Here is a 14,115-nt window from a genome sequence, read left to right on the forward strand (position 1 = left end):
CCACACCTCAAGAAGGACATGGCGGTACTTGAGAGAGTCCAAAGGAAAGCAACGAAACTGGTAAAAGGGCTGGAACACTGCCCATACGCCAAGAGGTTGGATAGGCTGGGGCTCTTCTCTCTGGAAAAAAGGAGGCTCAGGGGAGATATGATAGAGACCTTCAAGATCATGAGGGGCATAGAGAGGGTGGATAGGGACAGATTCTTCAGACTGAAGGGGACAACAAGTACGAGGGGGCATTCGGAGAAACTGAAGGGAGATAGGTTCAAAACAAATGCAAGGAAGTTTTTTTTTCACCCAAAGGGTCGTGGACACTTGGAATGCGCTACCGGAGGAAGTGATCAGGCAGAGTACGGTACAGGGATTCAAACAGGGATTGGACGGATTCCTGAGGGATAAAGGGATCGTGGGATACTGAGGGAGGAGCTGGGATGTAACACAAGTATAGAAAGCTAACCAGGTAATAAGTATAGAAACCCAACAGGTCGTGCATGTGCAAGACCGGAGGGTTAGGACTACGATGGGAAGATAGGACTTCAATGAGAAACCAAGGTGGCAAGGGAGCCCCTTCTGGTGATTCAGACAGGTCGTGACCTGTTTGGGCCGCCGCGGGAGCGGACTGCCGGGCAGGATGGACCTATGGTCTGACCCGGCGGAGGCACTGCTTATGTTCTTATGTTCTTATGGGTAACAGTAATAATGGGTGATTTCAACTACCCCAATATTAACTAGGTAAATATATCAGGGCATGCAAGGGAGATAAAATTCCTTGATGAAATCAATGACTGCTTTATGGAGCAGCTGGTTCAGAAACAAACAAGAGGTGAAGCAATTCTAGTCCTTAGTGGAGCACACAAATTGGTGAGAGAGATAATGGTGCCTGATAACTGGTTGATCATAACATGATCAGATTTGATATAATCCCTGCAAAAAGTTTACACAGGAAATCCAATACAAAAATACTTAACTTTAAAAAAAGGAGATTATTATAATATGAGGAGAATGGTAAAAAAGAAACTTAAAGGTGCAGTTACAAAGATCAAAAATACACATCAGGCATGGATGTTATTTAAAAATACGATCCTGGAAGCCCAGACTAGATATATTCCATGTATTATAAAAAGAGGAAGGAAGACCAAGCGGCAGCCAGCATAGTTAACAAATGAGGTGAAGGACACTATTAAAGCTAAAAGATAATACTTCAGAAAGTGGAAGAAGGATCTGACTGAAAATAACTGTAAACAGCACAAGGAATGTAAAGTCAAATGCAAGGCGCTAATATGGAAGGTGAAGAGAGATCTTGAAAATAAGATTGTGCTGGAAGCAAAAACACACAGTAAAAACTCTTTTTAGGTATATTTAAAAGCATGAAGCCAGGAAGAGAATCGGTTGGACTGCTAGACAATCGAGAGATAAAAGGGGCTTTCAGAGAAGAGAAGGTCATAGCAGAGAGATTAAATTAATTATTTGCTTCAGTCTTCACTGAGGAATACATGGGGGAGATGTCGGTGCCAGAAATGGTATTCAATTCTGAAGAATCAGAGACGCTCATACAAATCTCTGTAACATTGGATGATGTAATGGGTCAATTTGACAAGTTGAATAGTAGCAAATCACCTGAACTGGATGTATACATTCCAGAGAGCTGCTAGAATTGAAAAATGAACTTGCAGAGCTATTGTTAGCAATTTGTAATTTTTTCTTTAAAAACCAATATAGTACAAGAAGACTGGAGGGTGGCCAACGTGATGCCGATTTTTAAAAAAGGGTTCCTTAGGTGATATAGGAAATTATAGACCGGTGAGTGTGATGTCAGTGCTGGACAAAATGGTAGAGACTATTATAAAGAACAAAATGAAAGCATGGATTAATAAGAGAAAGCCAACATGATTTTAGTCAAGGGAAATATTGCCTCACCAATCTACTGCAATTCTTTGAAGGGGTGAATGAACATGTGGCTAAAGGTGAAACGGTTGATATTGTGTATTTGGATTTTCAAAAAGCATTTGATAAAGTACTGCATGAAAGATTTCTGAGGAAATTAGAAAGTCATGGGATAGGAGGTAATGTCCTATTAGATTAAGAACTGGTTGAAAAACAGAAAACAGAGAGTGGGTTTAAATGGTCAATATTCTCAATGAAGAAGGGTAAATAGTGGAGTTCTCCAGGGGTCTGTGCTGGGATTGCTGCTTTTTAACATATTTATCAGTTGATCTAGAAATGGGAATAACTAGTAAGATAATTACATTAGCTGATGACACAAAGTTGTTCAAAGTTGTTAAATCACAAAAGGATTGTGAAAAATTGCAGGAGGACCATGCGAGACTGGAAGACTGGGCATCAAAATGGCAGATGATGTTTAATCTGAGCAAGTGCAAGGTGATACATGTGGGAAAGAGGAACCCAAACTATTACTCTGTGATGCTGGGTTCTGTGCTAGGAGTCACACCGCCCAGGAAAAGGATCTAGGTGTCATTGTTGAGGATACTTTGAAACCCTCAGCTCAATGTGCGGCAGCGGTTAAGAAAGCAAATAGAATGTTAGGAATTATCAGGAAAGGAATGGAAAACAAAGATGAAAATGTAATAATGCCCTTGTATCGCTCTATGGTACAGCCGCACCTCAAATACTGTGCAGTTCTGGTCACCGTATCTCCAAAAAGATATAGCGGAATTAGAAAAGGTACAGATAAGGGGTGACAAAAATAATAAAAGGTTTGGGATGACTTCCATGTGAGGAAAGGCTAAAGTCGCTAGGGCACTTCAGCTGTCCAAGTACGGCAATTCTTCTGTTCTTATTAGATTAAGATATGATAGAGGTCTACAAAATCCTCAGTGGTGTAGAAAGGGCAAGAGTGAATCAATTTTTCTCCCTTTCAAAAAGTACAAAAAACAGGAGACACTCAACATAAGAACATAAGATTTGCCACTGCTGGGTCAGACCACTGGTCCATCGTGCCTAGCAGTCCGCTCACACGGTGGCCCTTCGGTCAAAGACCAGTGTCCTCTTGGAGTCTAGCCTCCTGTATGTTCTGTTCCAGTAGGAACTTATCCAACCTTTTCTTGAATCCCTGAATGATGCTTTCCCCTATAACAGCCTCTGGAAGAGCATTCCAGATTTCTACCACTCTCTGGGTGAAGAAGAACTTCCTTACGTTTGTACGGAATCTTTTCCCTTCTAACTTTAGCAAGTGCCCTCTCATTCTCTTCACCTTGGAGAGGGTGACAATTTATCTTTCTCCACTAAGTCAATTCCCATCAATATCTTGATTGTTTCGATCATGTCCCCTCTCAGTCTTCTCTTTTCAAGGGAGAAGAGACCCAGTTTCTCTAGCCTCTCATTGTACGGCAACTCCCCCAGTCCTTTAACCATTTTTGTCGCTTTTCTCTGGACCCTTTAAAGTAGTACCATGTCCTTTTTCATGTACGATGACCAGTGTTGGATGTTGTGGGGGCGTACCATGGCCCGGTACAGCAGCATGATAACCTTCTCAGATCTGTTTGTGATCCCCCTTCTTAATCAATCCTAGCATTCTGTTTGCCCTTTTCGGCGCTGCCGCGCATTGAGTGGACGGTTTCATTGATTTGTCTACAAGTACTCCCAAGTCTCTTTCCTGGGGGTTCTCTCTGAGTATAGCACCGGACATCCTGTATTCGTGCATATGATTTTTGTGACCGACATGCATCACCTTGCACTTATCCACGTTAAACCTCATTTGCCATGTCGCAGCCCATTCCTCAAACGTATTTATGTCTCTTTGTAGGTCTTCACAATCCTTCTGTGTCCTCACTACTCTGAATAACTTTGTGTTGTCTGAAAATTTAATCGCCTCACTCGTCGTGCCAATTTCTAAGTCATTTATAAATATGTTTAAGAGCACATGCCGGAGCAACGAACCCTGCGGCACTCCACTCGTGACGCTTTTCCAGTCCGAGTATTGTCCATTCACCCCCCACTCTCTGTTTCCTATCCGCCAACCAGTTTTTATCCACTTGAGTATATCACCCTCGATTCCATGGCTCGCAATTTTTCAAAGTAGATGTTCATGCGGAACAAAATTATATGGGAATACTTTAAAAATAAATAGAAGGAAATATTGTTTTACTCAAAGAATAGTTAAAGCTTAATGCTGGAGAATGTGGTTACGAGGAAAAATGACCTTAGCACGCAGGAATAACATGCATAAACACGCTAAGACCACTTTTTACCACAGCTTATTAAAAGGGGCCCTTTGTTTGCATGCTGTTGCATTGTAATAGCTCATTAACTCTCAAATGGACATTAAGGGCTCCTTTTATCAAGCCGCGCTAGTGGTTTAACGCACATAATAGCGCGTCAAACCGCCGGCCGCGCTAGCTGCTAACGCCTGCCTTGAGCAGGTGGTAGATTTTTGGCCAGCACGGGGGTTAGCGCATGATTAAAAATCGCGTGCTAAGCCCACTAGCGCGGCTTGATAAAAAGAGCCCTAAATCTCACTATCACACCACAATCTCCAGAACTTCAGTTTCTCCATTACTTTGCAGAAGAAACTCTTTCTTGGCTTCAAAACTTCCTTTTTTTCTCCCTCCTTCTTCATCCCTATCCCTAGGATTCATTTATTTTTGCATCCTAACATCTTTACCTCTTTTTAAAGTTTTACATTTTTTCTAGTGAAAACTGTGCAACTTTTCTTACAGTCATAAGTACTACTTAAAATAACCTTCGAAGATTCTGTTTTTCACTCTTCTAGTTTTAGTCACAGCAGCGAAACAATTTATATAAATTCATAAGGGTGGGTACATAGGGAAAGCTCTCAAAATCTTTGAACCTTGATATTGCCTCATGAAAGGAATAAGATGCAAAATGGAAAAAGGGGAATCTCAGTGATTTTCTTTTAAATTCCAGCTGAATTTTCTATTTTTCATATTCAATATTTCCTTTTGTTCAGTGAATGCTGACACTGTAGAACCAAATGCTCCTGTGGATGTGAACATAACTATGCTTCTGAAAATTTGTTCAATCTCTAAAAGTACTGTGCAGCAGTGCTGGGACTCAGTGTTTCATTCTTAAATGACAATTTTGTCCCTGACATGCTGATAAATAGAATCTTCAAGCTCCAGCAGCCATCACTGTAATAAACAAGAAATAAAGCTAATTTTCTCTTTCTTAAGTTCAAGAAAAATGACTAGCAGTTTCTATTGATTCCAATGGTCTGTAATCCTATTTTAATACAGTTGACTGCAGGGGCAGCAAAATCCTCTCCATTTTCTTGGTTTTAGTTTCACTCCTTTAGTAAATTAGGTAGCAATGTATTTGGAGGTGTTTCTGTGCTGTTCATCATCATGGACAATGCTATGACTATTTCTTCCTCCAAAGAGGGGGGGGGGGAAACCTCAGTCCTTGAGGGCTGCAATCCAGTCGGGTTTCCAGGATTTCCCACCCAATATGCATAAGATCTATTTGCATACAATGGAAGCAGTGCATGCAAATAGATCTTATACATATTCATGGAGGAAATCCTGAAAACTCGATTGGGCTGCAGCCCTCAAGGACTGAGGTTGCCCACCCTTGACCCAAAGGCATAGACTAAACAGTTGAAGTATGGACTTCAAGAAGCTGCTATATTTCTTAAAAGGAAATTCCATAGGCCAGGGGTATCAAACTCAATCACATAAGGGGCCTAAATCTAAAATATAGGCTGAGTTGCAGGCCAAATTTTATATTAAGATATTTAGGGGTCCTTTTATTAAGGTACGCTAACCGATTTAGCGTGCGCTAAAAGCGCACCTTAATAAAAGGATCCCTTAGTCTTAGTAGAAGTATAGGGTTACAACCTCTCCAACCCCACGCTGGCTCTGTGATGTAAACAAAATAAATAAAAAAGACTTTTCCTCTCTCTTTTAGGTCCTAGTTCATGCTTGCTGTCTAACACCAGCTCTGGCAGGATACACATTTTGTTGTCTGGTCATTATTCAAATCATGTTGGTCCCAGGCTCTGGTTATCTTCTGATAACTCGCTTGCCAGGGTCTCCTTTCTTCTTCCCTTCTGTTTCCCTTCCCTACCCCGGAGATCTGGCATCTTTCCTTTTGGCCCAAGATTTGGCCCTCTGTTCCTTTTCTCCCTCCATCCTGGCTTCCTGGTCTCACATTAAAGCAGCCTGCAAAGGATCGCAGGTCAGCTGTAGCGATCCTAGCAGGCTACTGTCGGCCTCCGTAGCACATTCCCTCTGCCGCAGTCCTGCCCCTCCTCTGACGTACGGACCGTGGCAGAGGGAACGTGCTGCTGAGGCTATGGCAGCCTGCTAGGATCGCTACAGCTGACCAGCGATCCTCTGCAGGCTGCTTTAATGTGAGACCGGGTAGCCGCATGAACTTACAGCTGATGCGGCACTTGTACCTGATTGGGTAAAACAAATGTCTGCCAGCGGGCCAGATTAAGTGCAAATTTGTAATTGTCTGACGGGTCGAATTTTATTACACTGCGGGTCAGAGTTTGACATATCTGCCATAGGCCATTTAAAATGGACTTGGGAAAACCACTGCTTGTTTCTGGGATAAGTAGCATAAAATTTGCTTTACTTTTATTGGGTCTTGCCTGGTACTTGTGACCTGAATTAACCACTGTTGGAAACAGGATACTGGTCTTGCTGATCCTTCGGTCTGTCCCAGTATAGCAACTCTGATGTTCTTAAACTACACTAAAAAAAAAAAAGAACAAATATATAAAATAAAAGTTTTGGACAGAAACAAAAGAACACAAAACTAAATATACTAGGGTTTATTGTGCCACAAGGAATGGGTAAGATGATACATTGCAGAAAGCAAACACTAAAGACTGGTGCAAATAAGGTCTCTGGAAGGCTAACAACAGCTTCTCTGTGCTCAGCAGGAAAGGCAGGAAGGTGGCTGTTATCTGGGGTGAGATCTCAGAGCTGTGCAATACCTGTCCACACTCTCTAGCACAATGGAAAGTAACTTTGCCTGGGCTTGTTCCAAGGTACACTACCACTGAAAGTATAACCTTCAGATCGGGTGTGTAGAACACAGGAACCAAACATTCAGGTTTTCACAAATTTGCCAGCTTTGTTTGCTGAATTATCCTTTCAGGAGAATAAAAATATCATGTCAAGCTCCTACTTATTGATATAACTATTTTCTGTTACACTGTCAGTCTTCACTGCTCATACTGGTCCTGAAAATTCAAGTGATATGATTAGTCATGGAGATATATGACATCCTAATGCTAACTCGAACTGTATCCATCTCTGATTCTAACCCTTACCTCAGCATCATGCACTGCTGAAAACACAATGAGACATGCAACAAAAACACAGTTTAATTTATTTTTGTATTACTAATGAAGTAAAGACTGCAATGAAATACTTGTTTTATTTCATTTTTTTTTTGTTTGCAATTGAAGCTTATGGGTCATTAAGTTTGTGGCTCAACAGAAACATTGCATGTTTATTTTTCAATTCACAGAGCCTGAAACCATTGGTAGATGGAGAAAGAAGCACGACCAATCCCCTGAAAGCAGGTATTTTAACCAACCAATCCCAGTTTGCTTCAAAAGACAACCCATAAATAGAAGTTACCAAAGCCGTCACTTGTATGAAAACTATTAGACTGAAGACATAGGTTGAGAAGCTCTAGAGTTCAGACCCATAGAGGAAACTTCCAAGGAAGGGCTGTCTGGCTCTGTTTCAGCAATTGAAATGCTCATTATGAATTTCTGCTTACTGTGCCTTTCTAGTAGATATTGTAAACTTTGAGTTCCACAGTAAAGGCCAAAACCTATGCAGGTTCACAGCCAGCATAGAAAAAAAGCTGACAACAGACAAAATGCAGATTTTGCAGCACTAAACTAGAGCAGCCACTATATGTGAAATGCTGTTAGAAAAATTGGATACAGAAAAGCACAATAAGGTAGTATGTCTCATTCCCTAGCAGGGCCGCCATCAGAAATTTCTGGGCTCCTTACTGAGCAATCCTATTGGGCCCCCCATTCACCCCTTCCCCCCCAACCCCCCTTCTTTCATGGGCCGAATATACACATACTTTTCTCTGTCGCCGCACTCTTTGACCAAAAGATTTGTAAGCCTGCAACCACGTCAAGGTAGACTCTTTCAGCAGGGCCCTAACCTAACCTAAACAGCTGCATGTTAATGATGATGTATATGTTATGATGATAAATAAGTGCATATGACATGCAGCTATGGATTAATATATAATGATGTTATGAGTGTGCACCTCTTCCTTCCCATCCTCCTCAGCATGTCACATACAGCATGTTACATTACACAGAATTTGTGTAGATTTCCTTTTTATTAAACCACAATAGCAGTTTTTAGCGTAGGGAACTGCGCTAAATGCCCAGTGCTGCTCTCGATGCTCATAGGCTCCCTGTGTTAAAAAACACTATTGCGGTTTAGTAAAAGGGGACCATAGTGCAAAATATAGACAGCAGATATAAATTCTGACACATTTTGATCACTAAATTTAAAATAAAATAATTTTTCCTACCTTGTCTGGTGATTTCATGAGTCTGGTTGCACTTTCATGTTCTGACTGTGCATCCAATCTTTCTTCCCTTCTTTCAGCCTGTATGCTTCCTCTCCTCCAGACCTCATTCCCTCCCCCAACTTTTTCTTCCTCTCTCCCTGCTTTTTCTTTCTTTTTTCTCTCTTGATGCCCCCTTTCTTTTTTTCTGTTTCCCTTCTTCTCCCTGCCCCCTTTCTTTCTTCCTACCCTCCACAAAGCCACTGCTGCCACCATCGGGGGAAACAGGCCCCAAAGCCACCGCCGCGGCTGCCCGAAGCTCTCTCTGCTTCACACCGGGCCGACCAGCATTCCCCCGACGTCAATTCTGCCGTCGGAGAGGAAGTTCCGCCCAGCCAGGCAGCGATTGGCTGGCCCGAACTTCCTCTCCGACTGCAGCCTTAGGGCGGGTGCACAGCCGGGGCAGACCGCCCCCCCCCCCCCCTTGGAGGACACTGAAGACGTGGCAGCGGCTCCTCTCACGAATCCCCACCTGCGTCGGGAAGTTCGAAGCAGTCGGGGATCTTGAGAGGAGCTGCCGCAGCATCTTTTAACTTTAAACTACAGGCCGCCGCCGCTTCCTCTCACCTCTGCCCGCCCTCGAGTGAGCGACAGGGGAAAGCGTATGAGCGACACCACTGAAAATAGTGAGTGATCGCTCATGCGCTCACCTTAGAGGGAACACTGCCTAGAACCCTGGGGGAACCCGGGCCCCCTGTCAGCTCTGGGCCCCTGAATGCAGGACTGGTAGTACTGCCCTGATGGTGGCCCTGTTCCCTAGAGGCTAAGCAAACAGAACATTGCTGTACAAGAAAAATACTGTGACCACAGCCCAGATAGAATTGTGGAGACAGTGGCGTGAGTGGCACCTGGGGCGGTAGCGCCCTATCCCTGTAGGGTTGCCAGATTTTCCTTTCGGAAAATCCGGACCCCTAACCCCGTCTCCAGGCCTGTCTACTTCCGCCCATGCCTGCCCATATCCCCCCCCCCCCCACCGCCTGGTTTTGAAAAGCCGTCCGGACCCCCAGACATGTCCTCAAAAGGAAGACATGTCCGGGGAAATCTGGATGTCTGGTAACCCTACACCTCTGCCCTGTTCTCTGCCCCCGCTCCTTCCTGACCCCCCTGCCGCGTCCGTGCCCCCTTCCCTTCCTCCGTATCTCTTTCATTTTCTCAGCATGAGCTGCATCACAAACTTGCTACCCATGTCATGTTGGCTCTCCCTCTGATATCACTTCCTAGATGCGGGACTCAGAAGTGATGTCAGAGAGAGTCAACACCGATGCGGGCAGCAAGTTTGTGATATGGGGGAAGGGAAGGGAGGGTGTGCGTATGGCGGGGAGGGGGTTAACATAAGAACATAAGAATTGCCACTGATGAGTCAGACCAGTGGTCCATCATGCCCAGCAGTCCGCTCACGCGGAGGCCCTCTGGTCTAAGACCAGCACCCTAACTGAGACTAGCCCTACCAGCGCACGTTCTTGTTCAGAAAAAACTTGTTTAACTTTGTCTTGAATCCTTGGAGGGTATTTCCCCCTATAACAGCCTCTGGAAGAGCATTCCAGCTTTCTACCACTCTCTGGGTGAAGAAGAACTTCCTTACGTTCGTACGGAATCTATCCCCTTTCAATTTTAGAGAGTGCCCACTCGTTCTCCCTACCTTGGAGAGGGTGAACAACCTGTCTTTATCTACTAAGTCTATCCCCTTCAGTATCTTGAATGTTTCAATCATGTCCCCTCTCAATCTCCTCTGTTCGAGGGAGAAGAGGCCCAGTTTCTCTAATCTTTCGCTGTACGGCAGCTCCTCCAGCCCCTTAACCATCTTAGTCGCTCTTCTCTGGACCCTTTCGAGTAGTACCGTGTCTTTCTTCATGTACGGCGACCAGTGCTGGATGCAGTATTCCAGGTGAGGGCGTACCACGTCCCGGTACAGCAGCATGATAACCTTCTCCGATCTGTTTGGGTTTGGGAAGGAGAGGAAAGCAGAGAGGAGAATGAGTGCACGCACTCCCACCAAGATGGCACCTGGGACGGACTGCCCCTCCTCCCCCTCCTTACTATGCCACTGTGTGGAGCATAAAAAAGATGTGACTACCTGGGCCATTCATGTTCCCTCAGATAAAACTTGCTAATTAGAAAGTCTGACACTGTGATAAAGGGGAAAAGCAAAGGAACAACATTAATAATGTGTCAGTGCCAAGTGACTTATACATAGGGTTACCAGATGCCCGGATTTCCATGAACATGTCCTATTTTGAGGACATGTCCAGGGGTGTGGATAGCTTTTCAAAACCCGGCACTTTGTCCGGGTTTTGAAAAGCTGTGTCGGGCAGGGAGGATGTCCGCGCATGCACAGCTGTCATGCGATGACATCATACACACGTGTGCGTGACATCATCACCTAGCATCCGCACATGCATGGATGTCTTCCATGCCTGACGAGCATCCAAAACAGACATCCATTTCACATATCTTCCTTTAATTAGATTTCAGAGATGCCTTTTATGTTGATCTTTTAATTTAGAGCAATATATCCTAACTTTCCCATCTTATTTTTAGGCTTCTGGCATTTGCATAGACATTTCAAATAAAAGCCCTCTTTTACTAAGCCATGGTAAAGGTTTCTACCGGGGCCCAGAGTGCTAAATGCTCTGACGCTGCTCCAATGCTCATAGAATTCCTATGAGCGTTGGAGCATTTAGAGCTCTGGGCTGTGGAAGAAACCTCTACCATGGCTTAGTAAAAGGGGGCCAATGTTTATTTTTACTTACAACTTGCTCAGCAGTTGACAGTAGAGGTGCCCGATTCCCGGTTTGAATCGATTCACTTGGGGGTGAATCAATTCAAATCGATTTGTTTCCAGAAAAAAACAGACTCACCGAAGCATGAGTAGTGGCACCAGACCCCTCACCACCAATCTATTTTTAGAGGCCTGTTTGGGCTTCCAAATAATGTAACTTCCTGTTTCGCGAAGGAAGGACTTCAGCAAAGGGAATGCCTGAGTGGGCCTGTTTGCGCAAATTGGCAGCAAGGTGAACCGACTTCTTCCTGGCTTCTTCTCGACTCTCTAAATTGAGTTCTGCCCTTTATTCTTTTACTGGTCAGCTCTCTTGGCCGCACACGTTCCTGGCATCTATCCTTTCAGCTCTATTGGCCGTACACCTTCCCGCCATCTATCCTTTTACCCTTCTCACCCCAACAGCATTTTTCCAATTCCCTCCTCTCTTCCCACATCTACCTTTATTGCAAAAGTTGTTGCTGAGCAGCGGTAGCGATCCATAGGGCTACCCTCCTGCTGTTCTTCACAACTTCTCTCCACTGCAGCCCGCACCAGCAGAACAGGAAGTTGTCACTGAGGGTGGAGAAAATATGCCAGGAGAGAGGGCAGGCGAGCTCTGTGGATCACTACATTTGCTACCAGCACCTGCAATAAATTTTACAACAAGGTAAAGGAAGAGGATTGGGGGGGGAGGGGGGAGGATTGGATGAGGAGATGGATTTGGTGGAGGGGGGATGGACTTGGTGGAGGAGGGCAAAATAGGGAGAGGGAGAGAAGAATAACACAGAGATAGCAGAGGGGGTGGGGAATAGCAGAGGGACCTAACAGCTGATAGGCAGACTGCTGACAACTAAATTTATATCAAGCCACTACATTTAGCAATTCAAGGGATTAGGGAATGTTCAGGTATCAGAGCAGTAGATTTCAAGGGTACATTGGTTGTGACATAGGAAGTTAGAAGGCAAGGTTTTCGCTGTTGGCACTGATAATGCCTCCTCAATGAAAAAACCTGTGGACAAACTTATTCGGAAAAGTGTTTGTATGATCCACTACAACTGCTTTGGACATACACTCCAGTTGTGCGTCAAAGATGAACCATGGTCTCAGCAAGTTGTTATAGATGTCATTTGCAAATTCCATGTTATTGTTAGCACATTTCATCATAGTACAATACTCACAGAAAGTCTAAAGACGGCTCAAAAGACTTTTGGAATGCCTGTTAAAAAAACCTCACTGGTGACGTAAAGACTAGATGGAATAGTACTTGCCTCATGCTAGGAAGTGTGATTGAGTTTCAGCAACCTATCAGTTTATGTTTATGCAACAGTAAACAAAAAACAGCAAGGGAATATATTTATCCAAGGTGATGCTTATAAATCACTGTTGTACTAATCACCTTTGTTTTACTTCAACCACTAATTTCAACACAAGGCTGATGTGGTTAAGTGAACACTCAGACCCACAGCTGAGGTCCGGTTGAAACAAATTCACGGGGCAGCTGTTAAGGAGATCCATCATAGTTGTTCACAGCTCTCCTCCACCAAACAAAGACTAAATAACAGAAAATAAAACTTAAATAAAAATAAAATCATAAATTTCACAACAACTTAACTTTGAATGGTGTTAGATGGTACACATAACTGCTCCGGGCTCCTCCGTTTATTCACAAAACCGACCCCCCAACCTAGGTTTCACCCGCTGGCTTCTTCAGGAGGGGTTACTACAATTACAAGATAACTCAAATCAACACTGCACCACACAGCTTGCTAAACTTAATAAACACTACATTTGAAATACTCAATGTACACACTCTCTCTACAACTTACCGGCACAAACACTCCATACTGCTCACACACGCACTACTGACAAGAAGAACTTCCCAGCAGGCCACGCTTTAAATACACTCCCCTTTTACTACCTACTACATCATCACTTCTGACATCATGATTGATTATAATTGAAACCATTCAATATCATTGTTTAATCCTGTGGGGGGCCAAGGTATGCCATTGGAATATAAACTTCTGCTCCAAATAAAGAAGATGTTGAGTGATATTTCCAGATTCTTTATAAGCACACATAAGAACAGTATATTGTAATTCCTCAATAGAGTGTTGTTGCTCAATCCAATGGCTCACCAGGGGGGCAGAGATGTGAGGGTCAAGATTGTAAATTGTTAGTAACTGCAGACGTTTCCGCCCAATATACCAACGTGCCACAATCAGCGGCCCTGGCAATTATCAAGCAGGTAGTCAGTAAATCCAATATTTCAGTTCAAAAGAAGGAGTTAGTAGGAACTTTAGCTGAATTCGTGGTGTGTCAAAATTATTTTCAATTCGCAAATAGGTTCTTCTTTCAGACTAAGGGGGTGGCCATGGGGGCCACGGTGGCCCCGTCCATCGCCTGCCTCTACATGTCTGAATACGAAGATAAACATGTCTACACTTCTAGATGGTTTAGTAAAGTTGGTCTATGGAGAAGGTATATAGACGATATCTTCTTTTTGTGGAATGGGGAGTGTGACGAATTGGGGGAATTCCTAAATGAGTTGAATCAGGCAGATCCCAACATAACTCTTACTCATGAAGTAAGTAGTGATAAGGTATCCTTTTTGGATATCCAAGTAGTAAAATCTCAGATCAACTCTCAAGTGTGTTACGATACTACCCTTTATAGGAAACCGTCCGATCGGAACACTCTCCTACATTATCACAGTTATCATCCAAAACCCCTTAGGGATAGTATCCCAGTGGGACAATTTTTAAGGTTGCGGAGGATCGGCTCTGACGAGTGGGATTTTCAGCAGCAGGCCATGCTTT

Source organism: Geotrypetes seraphini, chromosome 7 (assembly GCF_902459505.1).
Source record: "Geotrypetes seraphini chromosome 7, aGeoSer1.1, whole genome shotgun sequence".
Taxonomy (NCBI): Eukaryota; Metazoa; Chordata; class Amphibia; order Gymnophiona; family Dermophiidae; genus Geotrypetes; species Geotrypetes seraphini.